This window comes from Pseudorca crassidens, chromosome 3 (assembly GCF_039906515.1).
Source record: "Pseudorca crassidens isolate mPseCra1 chromosome 3, mPseCra1.hap1, whole genome shotgun sequence".
Taxonomy (NCBI): Eukaryota; Metazoa; Chordata; class Mammalia; order Artiodactyla; family Delphinidae; genus Pseudorca; species Pseudorca crassidens.
In genome coordinates this window covers 36623112-36646988 of record NC_090298.1, presented here as the reverse complement: position 1 = coordinate 36646988, position 23877 = coordinate 36623112, and the positions used below count along the sequence as shown (strand labels likewise).

Here is a 23877-nt window from a genome sequence, read left to right as displayed (position 1 = left end):
AACCACTAATTCTACTAAGAGATGGAGAGAGTGAATGGATTAGGGAAATGCAAACAGACTGTGGTCATGCAAACAGACTGTGGTCATCTGAGATTCACTTGAGGTTAGTGGTCATAGATTTCAAATGAGGCCAGTCAGCTGGCTTATGAGTGTTTTTCCAGCTATGTTCAGCTGCTCAGGATCAGAGCAGGCAAGAAGTTAGTAGAACAAAGAAAGGGGCAAAGAGTTGAAGGTAATATGCAAGTAAGTGATTATAATGATAGAATGTAAGTCAGCTAAAGAGGAAAGGAGGGATATGAGACTAGGGAGGAACAATGAAAGATGATGGAACAACATATTATAGATCCCAGTTAGATGTAGGTATCTGAGTACCAGAGGGTATGAACTGAGAAATTATGAGGTAATTAATGGTCAGGGAGAGAGATGCTTGGAACTCACTTATTTAACTACTTAAAGTTATTATTAATCATATATACACATTACTATATGATATATAGTATCTATAATATATATATGATATAATTATTGTAGTTATCCTATAATTCTGAGAAATCTTTAGCCCCATGAATAGTCAGGAATTGTGTTGCAAATGTCCCATTAGTGGAATTAATAAAGTATGAAATTCAAATATCCTTTAGAGTTTACTTATAGAAAACAGCCTAATAAAGCCTATTAAGCCAAGTTTTGCTTTTTATTTGCTAATAATTCTCAATAAATAAGTGAAGGCAGCAGGATTCCAGCTTGCTACAAGTTCAAAGATTGGCATGATATTTCTCTTGCTTCGCTGTGAGAAAACTTTAAGCAAGAGGCATCTTTCTCAGAAAAGGGGCTATCAAGCTTGTTTAAATCAAAGCAGCTCAACAAACCTCTCTTTATTAGAATAATGACCATGATATTCAATATCCTTCAGGGAAAATTTAACCTGGTCTTTGATTTTGGCACTTTTAGCTACTTTGAAATTAAATCAAACAATAAAGAGGAAAAAAGAATACAGAACAAAAGATAAAATAAGGTCATATACCAATTTTACCTTTTCAGCATGGCTAAAAGAAAAATAAGAACAAAGTACATTTTCCTTAAGTTCTAACTAATGTTCCACCCTTCTGCTTCTGAAGAAAAATGTGTTTTTCTGTAGTTTTATAATAAATCTAAAACACTATCATTTTTAGCATGAAATGCTAAGTAATTGTTTCACCAAAAATAGTCACCCTATACTACAACCATCTAAGTTTGTTTTAATAATTCTCAGATACCCACTTCCACTATGTCAGCCCCCTTAGTACACCACTATGATTATCTGTTGTTTAAAAAAGATGTCCTAAGTACGTTATCTAAGTGAACAAAAGCATAAACATTTCAACTATCAAATCATCAGAACTGCTTAGGCAAGCATAAATATCTCCTGGCTCCAGTGTATCCCTTATGGAATTTTTTTTGTGTGTTACTTGCTCTGCTGTTGCAATGATAGCAGGCCCATGCTGGGATGATAAAATTATGGATCTTCTTTTTATAGCTTAAGTGCTTTTCATTTCTTATGAAATAGAGATTTATTTCCAGGTAGTGATACATTTTAATATAGTGCAAATACAGGAAAAACAAGATGTTCAGTAAATCAGGAACACAATCAATAGACAATACCACAAGGAAAAATAAGTTGAGTTTAAGAAAAGATCTAAGCCTCCTTGATTGGATTATATTAGAGAAGGCACAATGTATTATTCTTTTTATATACTTCATGTCATTGGTATTTTTCTCACTTTCACCAGGAAACTGAGTTCTCCAAGCCCTGAGCTAATTTTCCCAACAATCCTTTGGTGCTGCAAAGTGAAGAACCACTCCAGGGTGATGTTCAACTCAGTGACTAACTGACTTAGAAATTTCCTTTTCTAGGTCCCATCTTCACATCACACAAGACCACTGACTCTGTCTTGACAACAAAGGTGATATGCCATAGAGAATTACAGAGAAATACAAGAGAAACCAACTCCTATTATAACTTCCTTTGGTGAAATAATTTCTTTTGGATTGGTATCAGATTCCATTTAATACTGTCCATTTCTGAGATCTTTCTTTTTCCCTCCACAGAAGTCCTCTCAACTGTCACACTGACAAGTCGGCCTTTTTCTGATGTCCCTAAGTGCCTGCACTACCAAGGATTCAGATAAGAACTGGAGATGAGTGACTGGGTTAACTGATAAAATTGCTAATTAAAGCCCTGTTTTCAACACTCCTGAAAGATTAACCAACTGGGCCAAACTTTAGAACACAGAGCAAGTTTTACTTTTAACAGTGTACACTGTTTGGTAAACAAAAGGTTCTAACAATTTCAAAGAAAGTAATTTCCAAAGCCATTTTTCCATCCAGAGAGGTATACAAATGGGACAATTTAATCAAAGCTTCATAAGGGTTTTCTTCCTAGTGAGCACTGTTGCTTGGCAGGCAAACATAGAGGTTGATCAACTGAATATATATCGTGCTGACACAGTAAGAGCAACACAAATACAGAAGTGTCATTTTCTTTCAAAAAAATTAATCTAATCATTTCAATTTTAAAACTGGTGAGAAACAAAAAAAAATTCTATTTTTGACTTTCTCAGGAAGATACTGTCAGAGACATAGTATAACGTGTATGGACTCAGCAGCCCAAAGCCTGGCTTTGGATTCTGTCTCTGCCACTTCCTACCTGGGTGACCTTGAGCTAGTTACTTAACTTCTCTATGCCTCAGTTATCCCATCTGAAAAACTGAAATGATAACAATAGTACCTAACTCATAGTTAATGAGGGTAAAATGAATTAAATCAAGTGCTTAGAAGAGTATGAGACACATAATCACATAGGAAGTGTGTGTTATTACTATTATAATTCCGTAAACAAATATGATGGTTAAGTGTCTGAACATAAGATTTAATTCCCCTATGTGTGTGTATAATAATCAAAGATAGCTCCTCAGAGCCTTTCAACACCATCTTACACTTGAAATAATTTGATCACACCAAGAATATCCTCATCTATAAAATGAATTTCTTGTACAATATGACTGCTAAACTTTCTTCTTGCTCAAATGATCATCAGCCTTATATCTGGAACTCCTGACTTCCTTGGCCCACTGGCTAATTATTATCCTCTTGTGACTACTTTCCCAATGGGCTATTGATATAAATCCACCAAGTGCCTAACCCCAAAAATGATTGTTACCTACTCTGCTGGGAAAAGTTCACATAAAGTTATCTCTCATGGAGTTTAGGGTTTTTTAACTTGTAAAAAGAAGTGGGTTCATTTTCCCTGAGGGCTTTTTCTTTTCCCAGAACCAGTCAATCCCTCCAATGACAGTCGTGTGGCCTATGGATACTGTGGGGAAGGAAAGGTGGAGAATGGATGGGCAGGAGAGTTAAAAAAAAGGGAAGAAACACAGCCTCACCAAGTTTTCCCTTGCCTGTTGCTCTCTCTGAGAGTGAAAGACCATTAAAATGTGACCATCTTTGATATCACTTCTAATATGGTTGGAAACAGGACTCTTGCAGTTCAAACGTAGGGTGTTTAGACTGTATAAAAACATGAGGCTCCAGTAACATCAAAGGCTACTCGTGGGTGGTTTGGGCCAGTGTGAGGTCACCACTGCCCTCAACTGTAATAGGTGTGGAGACACTGTGTACCTGAGAAATGGTGGTGTTTGCTTTTCTCCTGCTGATAAATGTGGAGCTGGGAGAGGGGATGCCTTTGTGTGCTTGAGGAATGATCTACTGTGGAAGGTTTAAAGGCAAACAGGTATCAGGTTAGGGTTACAGGGGGCAACTTTTTGAACGGGATGTCCTTTGTTCTCAGAGAACAGGCTTCTTAAATTGGTGGAGCAAGGACAGACATTGATAGGAAAGGCTTTCTGCTTGACCACCAAGTTTAAAATAAAGGCAATGTAATCCTGTCAATAGGAAATTTGGATGACATCAAGGAAGGATATAAAACATGAGATAGGTTAACGCATTTTGCTTTTTCATATTTAAATATTTTTATCTTACATTAGTTCCACAACACCCATCTGATGTTTGTTTTAATTGCAATAGCATAAAATTGAGGTAAGAACACTTCACATAATTTCTCCTAGCCTATAGGACAGGTTCTAAGAAACAATCTCTTTATTTACTATTTATTTCTATTTAATTTATATATTATAAATAAATCTATCTATCATGGTTTTAAGAGGTTTTAGCATAATATTCTAAAACTTTTTAAAATTAGAGATTTATCTATGAAAGAGACCTCATCGAGATAATCTTAACCATTTTCCAGAGCAAAAGGCAATACTATATCCATGGAAAATGGATAATAAGTAAATATTTGCCCTCTAATACAGAGAGCACTACAATTCTAACAAGAAAAAAAGCCAAGCAGAGGCCAACCAAAATAAAGGAAACAAGAGAGATGGACCAGACTGATTCTAAAGGACTAGTTCAGGGAGGTGCTATCTCCACCTCTTGCAGCTTGGGTTTGGTGACATTCTCATTCTCTCCCAGAAACCCACTCATTAGGAATCTCACTAGAGGGAGTTCATTCCCTAACTCTCAGGCTCTCCTGAACTCAATCAATACTTACAAGTCTCACTGGGGCTTATGAATCGCCTCAAATTTGTACCTTATCTACTGTAACTCCTCAACTAATTTGCAAATGCTAGAAAGTACTTTACTTCCTACTTTCTTTTCAACCCTCATGCATCTACTGCAACACTATGAAAGAGAAATTTAATTATTATTGGTTGAGGTAGAAATGACGTCTCTACCTAATAGGAAGGAAAGAAAGAGTAATATAGGAATATCTCACTCTCCTCCAGTGCTAACTCTTTCCACATCTTCTCAGTGGACTAAAAACACATACAGGCATTTCATTTCTAACTGCATGTTATACATTTTAGGGGAAAACATCATTTTCTGCTTGACTCAGGTCCAATTTCCATTGTGATTTTTGCCCTCCAGAAATAAACATCGTGGTCAGGATGTCTGCCCTGCATCCTTGTGGCTCAACAAAACGGTGGTTTCCGATGAAATGTGAGTGCTCTGGTAAGGCTCTGCAGCCCGCAGTGGCTGCAAACTCTTGAACCACAGGTTTTTTAACCACTGGCAGAATTTCAAACCACTGAATTGAATGACAAGTCCTTCAAACAGCTGTCACTTAAGATTCCCGGGTTTTGATGAAAGGCCAGAAGTACTTGTAATTACTCCCCTCTAGCACCCTTTTCCTAAACACAGCACACAGCATTGGCAACAATTCTCAATAAAATAACCAGTCTGAATATGGGACAATGAAGCAGGTATCTAATGACTGACAGAAAAAAAGACAAAGAAGTCTTTGTTTTCTTTCTTTCTTTCTTTCTTTCTTTCTTTCTTTTGTTCAGTTACAAGAAAACCCCAAGGTCTAGAAACAATTACAACTCATAAGGCCCCACTAATTTTAATCTCCTTCCATCTTTCATTGGATTCCAAGGTTCAATTCCCTGTGGCAACTTTGTTGAAACCCATTTCACCTAGAGTAGTTCATATGAGAAGGGAACACTGATTTCCTGAGTGGAGGAGGTCATTCCTTTGGAGGCATATCATCATTCCACTTGGAACTCTAGTGCTGATAAAGTCTAGCTTCTCTAAGAAAAACTTATTGTAATTGTTGAATTTAAACAACGTTTACATTAACTTTAATGATTCCTTACTCTAAAGAAACATATATATATATACATAATATGACCATATTATGTGACTATCAAGACAACAGAGTGAGAAATGTCTGGCAAGTGTCATTATCCTCATTTTACAGATTAAGAAATAAACTTTAACATCTTAATTTCTACCCCTGAACCTCTATGAGCTGACAGGGCCAGTACTGAAATTCACAACCCACTGATTTCAAATCCAGTAAATATTCATACTTAAAAACACAGTCACAACTTCTTTCATATTAACCTCCTTTTTTTTTTAATATCTTTATTGGAGTATAATTGCTTTACAATGGCATGTTAGTTTCTGCTTTATAACAAAGTGAATCAGTTATACATATACATATGTTCCCATATCTCTTCCCTCTTGCATCTCCCTCCCTCCCACCCTCCATATCCCACCCCTCTAGGTGGTCACAAAGCACCAAGCTGATCTCCCTGTGCTATGCGTCTGCTTCCCACTAGCTATCTATTTCACATTTGGTAGTGTATATATGTCTATGCCACTCTCTCACTTTGTCACAGCTTACCCTTCCGCCTCCCCATATCCTCAAGTCCATTCTCTAGTAGGTCTGTGTCTTTATTCCCTTCTTGCCCCTAGCTTATCATGACCTTTTTTTTTCTTAGATTCAATATATATGTGTCAGCATACGGTATTTGTTTTTCTCTTTCTGACTTACTTCACTCTGTATGACAGACTCTAGATCCATCTACCTCACTACAAATAACTCAATTTCGTTTCTTTTTATGGCTGAGTAATATTCCATTGTATATATGTGCCACATCTTCTTTATCCATTCATCTCTCAATGGACACTTAGGCTGCTTCCATGTCCTGGCTATTGTAAATAGAGCTGCAATGAACATTTTGGTACATGACTCTTTTTGAATTATGGTTTTCTCAGGGTATATGCCCAGTAGTGGGATTGCTGGGTTGTACTGTAGTTCTGTTTTTAGTTTTTGAAGGATCATCCATACTGTTCTCCACAGTGGCTGTATCAATTTACATTCCCATCAACAGTGCAAGAGTGTTCCCTTATCTCCACACCCTCTCCAGCATTTATCGTTTGTAGATTTTTTGATGACGGCCATTCTGACCAGTGTGAGATGATATCTCATTGTAGTTTTGATTTGCATTACTCCAATGATTAATGATGTTGAGCATTCTTTCACGTGTTTGTTCGCAATCTGTATATCTTCTTTGGAGAAATGTCTATTTAGGTCTTCTGCCCATTTTTGGATTGGGTTCTTTGTTTTTTTGATATTGAGCTGCATGAGCTGCTTGTAAATTTTGGAGATTAATTCTTTGTCAGTTGCCTCATTTGCAAATATTTTCTCCCATTCTGAGGGTTGTCTTTTTGTCTTGTTTATGGTTTCCTTTGTTGTGCAAAAAAAAAGCTTTTAAGTTTCATTAGGTCCCATTTGTTTATTTTTGTTTTTATTTCCATTTCTCTAGGAGGTGGGTCAAAAAGGATGTTTCTGTGATTGATGTCATAGAGTGTTCTGCCTATGTTTTCCTCTAAGAGTTTGATAGTGTCTGGCCTTACATTTAGCTCTTTAATCCATTTTGAGTTTATTTTTGTGTATGGTGTTAGGGAGTGCTCTAATTTCATACTTTTACATGTACCTGTCCAGTTTTCCCAGCACCACTTATTGAAGAGGCTGTCTTTTCTCCATTTTATATTCTTGCATCCTTTATCAAAGATAAGGTGACCATATGTGTGTGGGTTTATCTCTGGGCTTTCTATCCTGTTCCATTTATCTATATTTCTGTTTTTGTACCAGTACCATACTGTCTTGATTACTGTAGCTTTGTAGTATAGTCTGAAGTCAGGGAGCCAGATTCCTCCAGCTCCGTTTTTCTTTCTCAAGATTGTTTTGGCTATTCGGGGTCTTTTGTATTTCCATATAAATTGTGACATTTTTTGTTCTAGTTCTATGAAAAATGCCAGTGCTAGTTTCATAGGGATTGTATTGAATCTGTAGATTGCTTTGGGTAGTAGAGCTATTTTCACAATGTTGATTCTTCCAATCCACGAACATGGTATATCTCTCCATCTGTTTGTATCATCTTTAATTTCTTTCATCAGTGTCTTATAGTTTTCTGCATACAGGTCTTTTGTCTCCTTTGGTAGGTTTATTCCTAGATATTTTATTCCTTTTGATGCAATGGTAAATGGGACTGTTTTCTTAATTTCACTTTCAGATTTTTCATCATTAATGTATAGGAATGCAAGAGATTTCTGTGCCTTAATTTTGTATCCTGCTACTTTACCAAATTCATTGATTAGCTCTAGTAGTTTTCTGGTAGCATCATTGGGATTCTCTATGTATAGTATCATGTCATCTTCAAACAGTGACAGCTTTACTTCTTCCTTTCCAACTTGGATTCCTTTTATTTCTTTTTCTTCTCTAATTGCTGTGGCTAAAACTTCCATAACTATGTTGAATAATGGTGGTGAGAGTGGGCAACCTGGTCTTGTTCCTGATCTTAATGGAAATGCTTTCAGTTTTTCACAATTGAGGACGACGTTGGCTCTGAGTTTGTCATATATGGCCTTTATTATGTTGAGGAAAGTTCACTCTATGCCTACTTTCTGCAGGTTTTTCATCATAAATGGGTGCTGAATTTTGTCAAAAGCTTTCTCTGCATCGACTGAGATGATCATATGGTTTTTCTCCTTCAATCTGTTAATATGGTGTATCACATTGATTGATTTGCATATATTGAAGAATTCTTGCATTTCTGGGATAAACTCCACTTGATCATGGTGTATGATCCTTTTAATGTGCTGTTGGATTCTGTTTGCTAGTATTTGTTAAGGATTTTTGCATCTATGTTCATCAGTGATATTGGCCTGTAATTTTCTTCCTTTGTGACATCTTCGTCTGGTGTTGGTATCAGGGTGATGGTGGCCTCGTAGAATGAGTTTGGGAGTGTTCCTCCCTCTGCTATATTTTGGAAGAGTTTGAGAAGGATTAGTGTTAGCTCTTCTCTAAATGTTTGATAGAATTCGCCTGTGAAGCCATCTGGTCCTGGGCTTTTGTCTGTTGGAAGATTTCTAATCACAGTTTCAAATTCAGTGCTTGTGATTGGTCTCTTCATATTTTCTATTTCTTCCTGGTTCAGTCTCGGAAGGTTGTGCATTTCTAAGAATTTGTCCATTTCTTCCAGGTTGTCCATTTTATTGGCATAGAGTTGCTTGTAGTAATCTCTCATGATCCTTTGTATTTCTTCAGTGTCAGTTGTTACTTCTCCTTTTTCATTTCTAATTCTATTGATTTGAGTCTTCTCCCTTTCTTTCTTGATGAGTCTGGCTAATGGTTTATCAATTTTGTTTCTCTTCTCAAAGAACCAGCTTTAAATATTATTGATCTTTGGTATTGTTTCCTTCATTTCTTTTTCATTTATTTCTGATCTGATCTTTATGATTTCTTTCCTTCTGCTAACATTGGGGTTCTTTTGTTCTTTCTCTAATTACTTTAGATGTAAGGTTAGGTTGTTTATTTGAGTTGTTTCTTGCTTCTTAAGGTAGGATTGTATTGCTATAAACTTCCCTTTTAGAACTGCTTTTGCTGCATCCCATAGGTTTTGGGTCATCGTGTTTTCATTGTCATTTGTTTCTAGGTATTTTTTGATTTCCTCTTTGATTTCTTCAGTAATATCTTGGTTATTAAGTAGTGTATTGTTTAGCCTCCATGTGCTTGTATTTTTTACAGATTTTTTCCTGTAATATCTAGTCTCATAGTGTTGTGGTCGGAAAAGATACTTGATACGATTTCAATTTTCTTAAATTTACCATGGCTTGATTTGTTACCCAAGATATGATCTATCCTAGAGAATGTTCCATGAGCACTTGTGAAGAATGTGTATTCTGTTGTTTTGGGATGGAATGTCCTATAAATATCCATTAAGTCCATCTTGCTTAATGTATCATTTAAAGCTTGTGCTTCCTTATTCATTTTCATTTTGGATGATCTGTCCATTGGTGAAAGTGGGGTGTTAAAGTCTCCCACTGTGATTGTGTTACTGTCAATTTCCCCTTTTATGGCTGTTAGCGTTAACCTTATGTATTGACGTGCTCCTATGTTGGGTGCATTGATATTTACAATTGTTATATCTTCTTCTTGGATTGATCCCTTGATCATTACGTAGTGTCCTTCTTTGTCTCTTGTAATAGTCTTTATTTTAAAGTCTACTTTGTCTGATATGAGAATTGCTACTCCAGCTTTCTTTTGATTTCCATTCACATGCAATATCTTTTTCCATCCCCTCACTTTCAGTCTGTATGTGTCCCTAGGTCTGAAGTGGGTCTCTTGTAGACAGCATATATACAGGTCTTGTTTTTGTATCCATTCAGCCAGTCTATATCTTTTGATTGGAGCATTTAATCCATTTACATTTAAGGTAATTATCAATATGTATGTTCCTATTCCAATTTTCTTAATTGTTTTGGGTTTGTTATTGTAGGTCTTTTCCTTCTCTTCTGTTTCCTCCCTAGAGAAGTTCCTTTAGCATTTGTTGTAAAGCTGGTTTGGTGGTGAATTCTCTTAGCTTTTGCTTGTCTGTAAAGGTTTTAATTTCTCCATCAAATCTGAATGAGATCCTTGCTGGGTAGAGTAATCTTGGTTGTAGGTTGTTCTCCTTCATCACTTTAAATATGTCCTGCCACTCCTTTATGGCTTGCAGAGTTTCTGCTGAAAGATCAGCTGTTAACCTTATAGGGATTCCCTTGTGTGTTATTTGTTGTTCTTCCCTTGCTGCTTTAAATATTTTTTCTTTGTATTTAATTTTTGATAGTTTGATTAATATGTGTATTGGCATGTTTCTCCTTGGCTTTATCCTGTATGGGACTCTCTGTGCTTCCTGGACTTGATTAACTATTTCCTTTCCCATATTAGGGAGGTTTTCAACTATAATCTCTTCAAATATTTTCTCAGTCCCTTTCTTTTTCTCTTCTTCTTCTCCTCGGACCCCTATAATTTGAATGTTGGTGCCTTTACTGTTGTCCCAGAAGTCTCTGAGACTGTCCTCAGTTCTTTTCATTCTTTTTTCTTTATTCTGCTCTGCAGTAGTTATTTCCACTATTTTATCTTCCAGGTCACTTAGCCATTCTTCTGCCTCAGTTATTCTGCTATTGATCCCTTCTAGAGAATTTTAAATTTCATTTATTGTGCTGTTCATCATTGTTTGTTTGCTCTTTCGTTCTTCTAGGTCCTTGATAAACATTTCTTGTATTTTCTCTATTCTATTTCCAAGATTTTGGATCATGTTTACAATCATTATTCTGAATTCTTTTTCAGGTAGACTGCCTTTTTCCTCTTCATTTGTTAGGTCTGGTGGGTTTTTACCTTGCTCCTTCATCTGCTGTGCATTTTTCTGTCTTCTCATTTTGCTTAACTTACTGTGTTTGGGGTCTCCTTTTCGCAGGCTGCAGGTTCGTAATCCCCATTGTTTTTGGTGTCTGTCCCCAGTGGCTAAGGTTGGTCAGTGGGTTGTGTAGGCTTCTTGTTGGAGAGGACTAGTGCCTGTGTTCTGGTGGATGAGGCTGGATCTTGTCTTTCTGGTGGGCAGGTCCACGTCTGGTGGTGTGTTTTGGAGTGTCTGTAGACTTATTATGATTTTAGGCAGCCGCTCTGCTAATGGGTGGGGTTGTGTTCCTGTCTTGCTAGTTGTTTGGCATAGGATGTCCAGCACTGTAGCTTGCTGGTCGTTGAGTGGAGCTGGGTCTTGGCGTTGAGATGGAGATCTCTGGGAGATTTTTGCCATTTGATATTACGTGGAGCTGGGAGGTCTCTTGTGGACCAGTGTCCTGAAGTTGGCTCTCCCACCTCAGAGGCACAGCCCTGATGCCTGGCTGGAGCACCAAGAGCCTTTCATCCACACGGCTCAGAATAAAAGGGAGAAAAAATAGAAAGGAAGGAAGGAAGGGAGGGAGGGAGGGAGGAAGAAAGGAAGGAAGGAGATAAAATAAAGTAAAATAAAATAAAATGAAGTTATTAAAATAAAAAATAATTATGAAGAAAAAAATTTTTAAGTAAAAAGAAAACCAGACATACAGAACCCTAGCACAAATGGTAAAAGCAAAGCTATACAGACAAAATCACACAGGGAACCACACACATACACATAAAAAGAGAAAAAGGGAAAAAAATATATATGTATCTTTGTTCCCAAAGTCCACCTCCTCAATTTGGGACGATTCGTTTTCTACTCAGGTATTCCACTGATACAAGGTACATCAAGTTGATTGTGGAGATTTATCCGCTGCTCCTGAGGCTGCTGGGAGAAATTCCCGTTTCTCTTCTTTGTTCGCACAGCTCCCGGGGTTCAGCTTCAGATTTGGACACGCCTCTGCGTGTAGGTCACCTGAGGGCATCTGTTCTTCGCTCAGCCAGGACGGGGTAAAGTAGCAGCTGATTCAGGGGCTCTGGCTAACTCATGCGGGGGGAGGGAGGGCTACGGATGTGGGGCGAGACTGTGGAGGCAGAGGCCAGTGTGACGTTGCACCAGCCTGAGGCCACCGTGCGTTCTCCCGGGGAAGTTGTCCCTGGATCACGTGACCCTGGCAGGGGCAGGCTGCACAGGCTCCCGGGAGGTGAGATGTGGATAGTGACCTGTGCTTGCACACAGGCTTCTTAGCGGCAGCAGCAGCAGCCTTAGCATCTCATGCCCATCTCTGGGGTCTGCGCCGATAGCCGCGGCGCACACCTGTCTCTGGAGCTCCTTTAAGCGGCGCTCTTAATCCCCTCTCCTCGCACACCAGGAAACAGACAAGAAAAAGTCTCTTGCCTCTTCGGCAGCTCCAGACCTTTTCCCAGACTCCCTCCCAGCTAGCCGTGGCGCACTAGCCCCCTTCAGGCTGCGTTCACACCGCCAACCCCAGTCCTCTCCCTGGGATCCGACCTCCGAAGCCCGAGCCTCAGTTCCCAGCCCCCGCACGCCCCGGCGGGTGAGCAGACAAGCCTCTCAGGCTGGTGAGTACTGGTAGGCACCAATCTTCTGTGCGGGAATCTCCCTGCTTTGCCCTCTGCACCCCTGTTGCTGCGCTCTCTTCCGCGGCTCCAAAGCTTCCCCCCACCGCCACCCACAGTCTCCGCCCACGAAGGGGCTTCCTAGTGTGTGGAAACCTTTCCTCCTTCACAGCTCCCTCCCACTGGTGCAGGTCCCATCCCTATTCTTTTGTCTCTGTTTTTTCGATTTTCTTATGGCCTACCCAGATACGTGGGGAGTTTCTTGCCTTTTGGGAGGTCTGAGGTCTTCTGCCAGCATTCAGTACGTGTTCTATAGGAGTAGTTTCGCGTGTAGATGTATTTCTGATGTATTTGTGGAGAGGAAGGTGATCTCCGAGTCTTACTCTTCCGCCACCTTGAAGCTCCTCCCTGTAGATTTTTTTGCTGATGGCCATTCTGACCGGTGTGAGGTGATACCTCTTGTAGTTTTGATTTGCATTTCTCTAATGATTAGTGAGGTTGAGCATCCTTCACGTGTTTGTTGGCAATCTGTATGTCTTCTTTGGAGAAATGTCTATTTAGGTCTTCTGCCCACCACCACCTACCTTTAAATGTACCCAGGCCACCTTCCAGTGATACCACAAGGGCAATGGCTATATATAGCAAGTATCAAATACTCCATTCTGGGGCTTGTTATAAAAGTTCCCATTTCCTCCCAAACATTGTTCCCAAACCACTTTTCTGCAATTCCCTGTCAATTGCCTTTCCTCTTCTAAAGGGAAATCTTCCATTTCCACTACCTTTTCCTCACCCTCTTTTCCATCAAATATCAGTTTCTAGAACACTGTTGTCTCTTTTGTTATATCTACCACTTGCTCATATCCTCCTTTCCACCCTTCCATCAGTTATCGTTCTTAGTGACTAACAAAATGGCTGATAATGATTCCAGTGCCCCAATGTCTAATTTCTAGAAAGACTGGTAATATTTAGATACAAAGAGCTCAAGGGAAGCAGCTGTGTTCTAAGAAGTGAGAACTGTGTGAGAAAAGACAAGGAGGTTCAAGTCTGTTTAGAATCTGGTAGAAATGGGAATACAGGCATACCTCAGAGATATTGCAGGTTCAGTTCCAGACTGCCACAATAAAGCAAATATCATAAAAGGCAAATCACACAAATTTTTTGTTTCCCATTGTATATGAAAGTCATATTTAGACTATGCTGTAGTCTATTAATTGTGAAATAGCATTATGTCTAAAGAAACAATGTACATACTTTAGTTTAAAGTACTTTATTGCTAAAAAGTCTAATCGGGCTTCCCTGGTGGCGCAGTGGTTGAGAGTCCGCCTGCCGATGCAGGGGACATGGGTTCGTGCCCCGGTCTGGGAAGATCCCACATGCCACGGAGCGGCTGGGCCTGTGAGCCATGGCCGCTGAGCCTGCGCGTCCAGAGCCTGTGCTCCGCAACAGGAAAGGCCACAACAGAGAGAGGCCCGCGTACCGCAAAAGAAAAAAAAAAGTGCTAATCATCATCTGAGCCTTGAGGAAGTCATAATCTTTTTTCCAGTGGAGGGTCTTGCCTCGATGTTGATGGCTGCTGACTGATCAGGGTGGTGGTGGCTGAAGGTTAGGGTGGCCGTGACGATTTCTTAAAACAAGACAGCAATGAGTTTGCCCCATCAACTGACTCTTCCTTTTGTGAACAATTTCTCTGTAGTATACGATGCTGTTTGATAGCATCTTATCCACAGCAGAACTTCTTTCAAAATTGGAGTCAGTCCTCCCAAAAGCTGCCACTGCTTTATTAACTAAGTTTATGTAATATTCTAAATTCTTTGTTGTCATTTCAAAAATCTTCAAAGCATCTTCACAAGGAATAAATTTCATCTCAAGATACCACCCTCTTTACTCATCCATAAGAAGCAACTCCTCATCCATTAAAGTTTCATCATGATAGTACAGCAATTCAGTCACACTTCAGGTTCCACTTTTAATTCTAGTTCTTTGGCAATTTTCACCACATCTGCAGATACTTCTACTGAAGTCCTGAACACTTCCAAGTCATCTGTGAGGGTTGGAATCAACTTCTTCCAAACTCCTATTAATGGTAATATTTTGACTTTCCATGAATGATGAATGTTCTTGATGGCATCTAGAATGATAAATCCTTTCCAGGTTTTCAACTTACTTTGCCCAGATCCATCAGAGGAATCACTATCAATGGCAACTATAACCTTACAAAATGCATTTTTTCAATAATAAGATTTGAAAGTTGAAATTTTTCACTGATCTATGGGCTATAGAATGGATGTTGTATTAAGCATGAAAATATTAACCTGTTGTACAGTTCCATCAGAGCTCTTGGGTAAACAGGTGCATTGTCAATGAGCAATAATGTTGTGAAAGGAATCTTTTTTTTTCTTAGCAGTACGTCTCAACAGTGGGCTTAAAATATTTCTTAAACCATGTTGGAAACAGATGGGCTCTCATCTAAGCTTTGTAGTTCCATTTATAGAGCACAGGCAGAGTAGATTTAGCATAATTTTTAAGGGCCCAAGGATTTTCAGAATGGTAAATGAGCATTGGCTTCAACTTAAAGTCACCAGCTGCATTAGCCCCTAACAAGAGAGTCAGCCTATCCTTTGAAGCTTTGAAGCCAGGCATTGCCTTCTCTTCTCTAGCTATGAAAGTCTTAGATGGCATCTTCTTCCAATATAAGGCTGTTTTGTCTACATTGAAAGTTCATTGTTTAGTGTAGGCACCTTCATTAATGATCTTAGCTAGATCTTCTGGATAACTTGCTGCAGCTTCTTCATCAGCACTTCCTACTGCACCTTGCACTTTTATGTTATAAAGATGGCTTCTTTCCTTCAATTTCATTCTACTTCATTCAACTTCCTTCTGCTAGCTTCAAACTTTTCTTCTACAGCTTCCTCACCTCTCTCAGCTTCCTCACCTCTCTCAGCTTTCATAGTATTGAAGAGAGTTAGGGCCTAGCTCTGGATTAGGTTTTGGCTTAAGCAATGTTGTGGCTGGTTTGATCTTCTGTCCAGACCACTGAAACTTTCTCCATATCAGCAGTAAAACTGTGTTGTTTTCTTATCATTCATGTGTTCACTGGAATAGCACATTTAAGTTTCAAGAACTTTTCCTTTGAATTCACAAGTTAGCTAACTGTTTGGTGCAAGAGGCTAGCATTTGACCTATCTCAGCTTTTGACATGCCTTCCTCAGTAAGCCTAATCATATCTAGCTTTTGATTTAAAATGAGAGACATGTAGCTCTTCCTTTCACTTTAACACTTAGATGCCATTATAGGATTATTAATTGGCCTAATTTCAATACTGTTGTGTCTCAGGTAATAGGGAGGCCAGAGAAGAGGGAGAGAGATGAAGGGAAGGGCTGATTGGTGGAGCAGTCAGAAAACACACGTTTATTGATTAAGTTCACCAACTTATATGGGCACAGTTCACAGCACCAAAAACAATTACAAGAGTGACATCAAAGATCACTAATCACAGATCACCATAACAAATATAATATTAATGAAAAAAATGAAATACTGCAAAAATTACCAAAATGTGGCACAGAGGCATGAAGTAAACAAATGCTGTTAGAAAAATGGCACTGATAGACTTGTTCAATGCGGAGTTGCCACAAACCTTCAATTTGTAAAAAAATGCAATATCTGTGAAGAGCAATAAAGCAAAGTGCAGTAAAACAGATATGCCTACAATACAGTTTGCCTAAATGACATAGAAATCAGGAAGTAGAGGGAGATAAGAGTAAAAGAGAGACTGATCAGCTCTTCATATTTATATGTATCTCATTAACTATAAAGTTCATGAAGGCAGAGGCACCTCTGAGATTATTTTCAACTCCCTACATTATCTAGTAAGATCTTCAAGAAGTGTTCTCTAAGTGAGACCCAATCAGCCATTGTCTAGCAAAAAAGTTCTATGAATCAGAGATTCTCTATAAGACCTCTTTTTAGTTGTCCCCAACTTACATGACATCCTGTGCTTCCAATGGAAAGTTTATTAGATAAAACATTCTCTGCAAGACTTATTTTTAAGAGTGGAGAATCTGTCCACTAGTCCACTCTTTATTTAGAAGTTATTAAACTTTCAAATCCTTTTACTATTCATAACTCAGGATCTTCACTTTGCTTATTATCTACATCCAAAACAAGGTACTTCCTACTATTCACAAATATGGTCTATACCTATTTGAATTTTTCACCAATCTTAAAATTTTCTCATATCTTTCTCATCTACATCACCAAAATGTTCTAATGTTTTAGTCAGTAAAATAAAATGCTTCCTCTTATTTTTCCATACAAAACCATTGATTTGTTTTTCCATGATATTTATTGCTTTAGTAAAACAAATGCCTCTCTAAAGACCATAGCTTAGTCATATTACAGAAGTTGCTATCTCAAATAGGTTGCCCAGTGGTCACCCATAATTTAAGGGTAAATCGCCCCAACAGTTAAAGAATTTCACTTCTCTCTTAGATATCATTTGGGTAAATCTCTTATGGAATAATTTGTGTCAAAGTTACAGAATCTGACAGACTCCCTCTGGGAGATAATGTGGTAAGTACAGTAAAAAAAAAAAAAAGAAAAACAAAGACAATGGTCCCAGAAGGAATGCACGATTTGTTTTAGTTTACAGCACAGAGATTCTTCTCTTAGTGGGAATTGTGCTCTTGGTTTCAGCAATAAGTGAAAGGAAAGAGTGCTGGACGGGAACCCAAAATACATGGCTTCTAGTAGGATGACACGCATGGTTTCACAAATAAAAATGTCCTAAGGGTAACACTGAGCAGAAATCTGAAATCATGACCCTGCCGGAAAATTAGGAACACATGATTGCTGTAGCACTCATTCAGGTTCTCATATTTACTATCTCTGAAATTTTGTACAGGTTATGCCACCATTCCTCTATCTCATCTGTACAGTGGAAAACATATCCACCTTACTGGACCCAGAGCACCAGTTACCATAACACAGGAAGTGAGGGTTTCCTCTTATTCCTTTCTGCAACTGTCCTAGCTTATACTGGCAAAAATTAGTCCATTACTCTTCACCCTACCTCTCAAAGTAACATGTAAAGACTATCTTCGATGAGTTTTGCATACCCTTGGATCCGTATTCTTTGTCTCTTCCCTGATCCCTCCTCTTTCTTCCCTTACCACTTTCTCTCCTTCATTTGTTTCCTTGTCAGTCTCCTTCTCAAGGATGAGTTGAGCATCAGCTGGGTCCTTCTGATTCATGGGCACATGAAATGGAAGATATCGCCAACTGTTTTATTTTTCTGGCTAAGAGACTTAATTTTTTACCAAAAATAGGCTGCTCAAAGAAAAGCAGCAAATTAACCCAGACTAGACTCATGTTTTCCGTCTACAATGTTCCCATAAAATTCATAGCCTGCATGTTTTCTTTAATGACTCATCCAAAACTTTCCCATTCTGAAATGCTCCCTAGTCATCTACTTTGTGTAAGTGCCCAAGTTAAAACTGGAGTGTGTGCTCCTATGGACAATTAACATTACTTTAAAAGTTTGAGAATCGAGTCATGTTCCATAAGGCAAGGATTGTTTATAGTTAGTCTATATAGGGGTTGAAAATCTGTTTTAGTAAGTGAACTGTTGTTATTGGGCATTTATTTACTTAGCTCAAGATATTTTTGCCATTATGTATGTCTCAAAAACAAAGTACAAACATTTGACACAGTAAAATTGGACTTGTCTTCTCACATGATCCTAGGTTCTTTGATTTCCTCTTTCTGTACTGTCTGCTCTGGGAAACAAATATGATCACGTCTCTTCAACCACTGGTACAAGTGCACAATGGCTTCCAAATATTAGTTTAAAGACCAGTCTTAAAGTAAAATTATTAGCCAGCAATTTTTATTCTTCACTGCCTCTCTTAAACTTCACGTCTTGAATATGACACAATTTCTTTCTCCATAAATTATCGCTTCTTAAATTCTCTGTGACCTTGAATGACACTACCAACCTCCTAATCCCTCTAGCTCAAATATTATAGTGGACCTTACTTCAATCTTTAATCTTCTTACTCAAGAAGGGAACTATTCCTGGAATTGAGATCAGGTTACATAAAACCTACCCTATCACCCCTAGAATAAAATTCCTTACCATGGCCTACAAAGCCCAAGACCCTAAATGATATGGATTCTGCCTGTTTCTTTGGCCTTATCTTCTAACACTCATTACTCTAACCCCAGTGACACTAGCCTCCTTTCCATTCCCATACTATGGATGGCTACCTCCTTCTTGCCATGCAAGTCTCAGCCAAAATGTCACCTTCTAAAAGAGAATTTCCTTGCCACCTGACCTCTTGCCAAGTCACGATCTCATCATCTGGTTCTATTTTCTCAGAAAACTCACTTTGTTTACCTGTTGACTGTCTTCCCCAAACACCCCACCCACACACTCACACATACACAGATTTGAATGCAATCCACGAGAGGGAGAGCTTGTCTGTTTTGTTCTCAGTTGTTTCCTCAGTACCCACTAAACCAAATGGAGATGCCCCCAGGTCCCATTACTCCTCCCAAGATACCCTGCACTTTGCCTTTCATCACACAGCATTCTGTGTGTCAGGTTCCATCTACGACCATAGACTGTAAATTCAAAAAGAAAATGAAATATATCTGTTCCATTCACCACTATTTCTGCACCACCCAGCACAGATATTGACATAACATGCACTCAATAAATATTTGTGGAAGGAAGGAAAGAAGGGAGAAAGGGAGGGAGAGAGGAAGGTAAAGGAAAAAGAAAAGGAAAAGGAATTGACTTTAGAGTAACCAACCTCCCAGTTTGCCTGGGACAGAGGAATTTCAGGATGAGGAACTTTCAGTGCTCAAACCCAGAAACACTCAAGAAACACAAGACAAGTTGGCCACACTAGCTTTGAAGGAAACCCTTAGAATAGTCATCTCGGCTATGGAAATGCCTGCAGATGTAGTGTATAAGTCTCTCCTATATGTTTAACAAAATAGACATCATTTTTATTTGTCTGGTCGAGTAAGGTACTTCTAATTATATTGTCGACCTCAAGGAAATCTTCAAGTTCTTCCATGTCCACATACTCACAAATAAGGTATCCTGATACCTTGGTCTCAATGTCTGGACAAGGAATGAGCAGCTGACCCAGAGGGTGCCATTTAGAGGCTGGTTAACAGACTGGGAGGTAATCTCCGTGAGAACTCAGCTCACTGTGGGGGCTAGGAAAGCACTCTAAAATAGATGGTGATTAACTATACCACCATTTGGGGGGGAGGTTTGAACTTAGTGTTTACAAAGAGGGTGGCAGGGAGAAGTGTCAGGAGTAGTAGATGCAGAAACAGCAAGTAATGTTAACCTAATGGTGACGTGCAGAATACGGAGCAATAGGTTTCTGGGGTTTCTGAGCCTCAGGGTGACACAGCTACTAAGAACTGTATCCTAAAGTACATTGTGGTCTCCTTGAGGCCTGAATGTTTGCTGGTTAAAATTGTTTCTTGTATCCTTGTTTCCCAGGGTATCATTACAATAAACCCCATTAAGTAAGGTAATCTGAGAATGTCTCTGTTTCTTAGACATTAAAAGAACCTAAAAGATAATTATTTCCTCAGTCAACTAATGGAATAAAAAGTAAGAATCAAGACCAAAAAGTCAGAAGAAGAAAAAAAAAGCTGAGATATGCATCAAGTCCTTAGGCTATCATAGTATCCCAAACCTCTAGTAAAGGAAGATTGGTGGCCAAGCAACCCACAGTCTTTTGAGTTATTTAGAGTTGTCTCTATGAGTTATATGTGCTTGTTTGGCTATTTTTAATAATCACTTGAAGACTAAATTTTCTTTTTGAAGAGTTCTTTAAAATTCTGTTTAAAGAAAAGATGAGGTACCACCTCACACTGGTCAGAATAGCCATGAGATTAAAAAGTCTACAAATAACAAAAGCTGGAGAAAAGGGAACACTCCTACACTGTTGGCGGGAATGTAAATTGGTGTAGCTACTATGGAGAACAGTATGGAGATTCCTTAAAAAACTAAAAATAGAATTGCCATATGATCCAGCAATCCCATTCCTAGGCATATATCTGGAGAAAATTATAATTCAAAAAGATACATGCACCCTAAAAAGAAAATTCACTCTGACAATTTTTCTTTGATAATTGAAATGTTTGCTCAATTTTTAACATATTTACTGGAATAATTAGGTTTAATGATCATCTTAGTCTTTGCTTTATTTGTACCACCCTGACTGTTGTTCTTTTAAAATATATTTTTTATCTTCAAAAAAAAAAAGATACGTGCACCCCACTGTTCATAGCAGCACTATTTACAATAGCTAAGACATGGAAGCAACCTAAATGTCCATCGAGAGATGAATGGAAAAAGAAGATGTGGTATATATACACAGTGAAATACTACTCAGCCATAAAAAAGAATGAAATAATGCTATTTTCAGCAACATGGATGGACACAGAGAATATCATACTAATTGAAGGAAGTCAGAAAGAAAATGAAAAACACCACATGATCTCAGTTATATGTGGAATCTAAAATGTGACACAAATGGAACTTAGTTACAAACAGAACAGCCTCACAAACACAGAAAATAAACTTACAGTTACCAAAGGGGAAGGGGGAGAGATAAATTAGGAGTTTGGGATTAGCAGATGCAAACTACTATATATAAAATAGATAAACAAGGTCCTACTGTATAACACAGGGAACTATATTTAATATCCTGTAATAAACCATAATGGATCAGCACAGGAGTTCTGACCTGCCCCATTTCTGATCTGGGCTGGTTCACCCCTCCTTAGGCAACCTGGTGGTCCCTCGCTCCTGGGAGGTCACCATAATGATGCTGAACTTAGTGCGGATACCCGAAGGGCATAGTGCACTACAGCCCAGAACTACTGGGCTCAAGCAATCCTCCTGCCTCAGCCTCCTGAGTAGCTGGGACTACAGGCATACCACCGTGCCAGACTGTAATAAACCATAATGGAAAAGGAAAAAAATTTGTTTGTAGTGGAAACCTGAATTTGACCCGGTAAACTGCAACAACCTTCTGATAGATAATGTGGAATTTAAGCAGGACTGAAGTACTTTGATTTGAAATATGTCCATCCATATTTGGGAAGACAGGGAGATGGAGTTATAGAATTATATGAATGCCAATACAATTACCAACTAAATATTTTGTATTACTGCAAAATAAATATAAGATACCCAAATATAAGATACACAAAGAATATAATCTACCTATTCATTTTTCTTAGTTCTAAAACTTCTGCGAACTGTGTGACACGTTTATTGTCACTTCAAAGTGCTCTCAGAAATATCAAGACGTTTTCTCAGCCAACTCAAAATGCTGAAAGAAAGACAATTGGGAAACAGTTCCTAAGAGCAGCTTTTCACTAAGAGTTTAATATAACTCTTACAGTTTGATAAAGTCTACTATTAACTTGTAATTGCTCATTTTATTTACGTTCTAAAGAATAGGTTTTTTATTAATTTCTCTATAAATATTTTATATAGTTCTTAGATTCTTTAAGCACATAAACTAAATAAGGGGGAACAGTAATCCAAGCAAAAAGAGATGTAGGTTACCATGGAAAATTGGCCAGAATTTAATAATTTTGTTATAAAATACTTGGGAATTAATTACATGTATATTCCTTTTTTCCTTAAATCTCACTATATAGATTTAATCATTTATTTCCATGATATTCACCATTATAATATCACCATAAATCAAAGAAATTAATGCCCCAAATCAAAACATCAGAATCAAATTTTGGAGAGCATATAAGGAAATATTACTCAGCAATAAAAAAGAAAGAATGCCATTTGCAGCAACATGGATGGACCTAGAGATTGTCATACTGAGTGAAGTAAGTCAGATACAGAAAGACAAAGATCATATGATATCATGTATGTAGAATCTAAAAAAAGGGGGGGTACAAATGAACTTATTTACAAAACAGAAGTAGAGGCACGGATGTAGAAAACAAACTTATGGTTACCAGGGGATAAGGGGGGTGGGGCGGGATAAATTGGGAGATTGGGACTGACGTATACACACTACTATATATAAAATAGATAACTAATAAGAACATGCTGTATAGCACAGGGAACTCCACTCAATACTCTGTAGTGGCCAATATGGGAAAAGAATCTATAAAGAAAAATAGTGGATATATGTGTATGTATAACTGATTCACTTTGCTGTACATCTGAAAATAACACAACATTGTAAGACAACTATACTCCAATAAAAAAAATTTTTTAATAAAAAATTTTTTTTTAAAAAAAGAGATGTAGGTTACCATGGAAAATTGGTCAGAATTTAATAATTTTGTTTTAAAATACTTGGGAATGAATCACAACACATATATTCCTTTTTTCCTTAAATTTCACTATATAGATCTAGTCATTTACTTCCATGATATTCACCATTATAATATCACCACAAATCAAAGAAACTAAATACCCCAAATCAAAATATCAGAATCAAATTTTGGAGAGCATATAAGGAAATAGGGATCCTCCCGCACAGCTGGATCCCTACCTCCTGGCCAGGCATTCTACTGAGTAACTCAACAACATCTTATGAAACTGAGTGCATACTCTATAATTCAATAAACACATACAATAGTGTTTACTACATCATCATTTATGATATCAAAGTCTTGAGAACAACCTAAAGTTCCATCTTTAAAATAAAAACTGAAATAAAATAGACTATAATGCACAAAATAGACTATAATACACCAAGAAAAGAAGCAAACTAAGTCTACATATATAGAGTTGAAAAATATAATGTTGAGTGGCTGAGCAAAAAAATTCAAGAAACAGAAATATACAAAATACAACAGCATTTTGATAATTTTTAAAAAACTCAAAATAGGGCTACCCTGGTGGCACAGTGGTTGAGAGTCCGCCTGCCGATGCAGGGGACACGGGTTCGTGCCCCGGTCCGGGAAGATCCCACATGCCGCAGAGCAGCTGGGCCCGTGAGCCACGGCCGCTGAGTCTGCGCGTCCTGAGCCTGTGCTCTGCGACGGGAGAGGCCACAACAGTGAGAGGCCCGCGTAATGCAAAAAAAAAAAAAAACCTCAAAATAATATATTTTTCATGAATAAACATACTGGTAATTAAAAGTACAAAAATTGGAATAAATGCTGAAAGTCAAATTCACACAAAT

The 23877-nt window shown here is 38.1% G+C and overlaps 1 long non-coding RNA gene across 2 annotated transcripts in view; it reads right to left on the bottom strand.

Annotated features, from left to right (window-relative positions):
- LOC137220667 (uncharacterized) overlaps positions 1–18605 on the bottom strand; it is a 148249-nt gene extending 129644 nt beyond the window's left edge. For both annotated transcript variants that reach the window (XR_010941735.1, XR_010941734.1), the window contains exon 1: positions 17842–18605. This is a non-coding gene — a long non-coding RNA (uncharacterized lncRNA). The remainder of the gene's footprint in view (positions 1–17841) is intronic.
- Positions 18606–23877: the final 5272 nt, after the last annotated feature.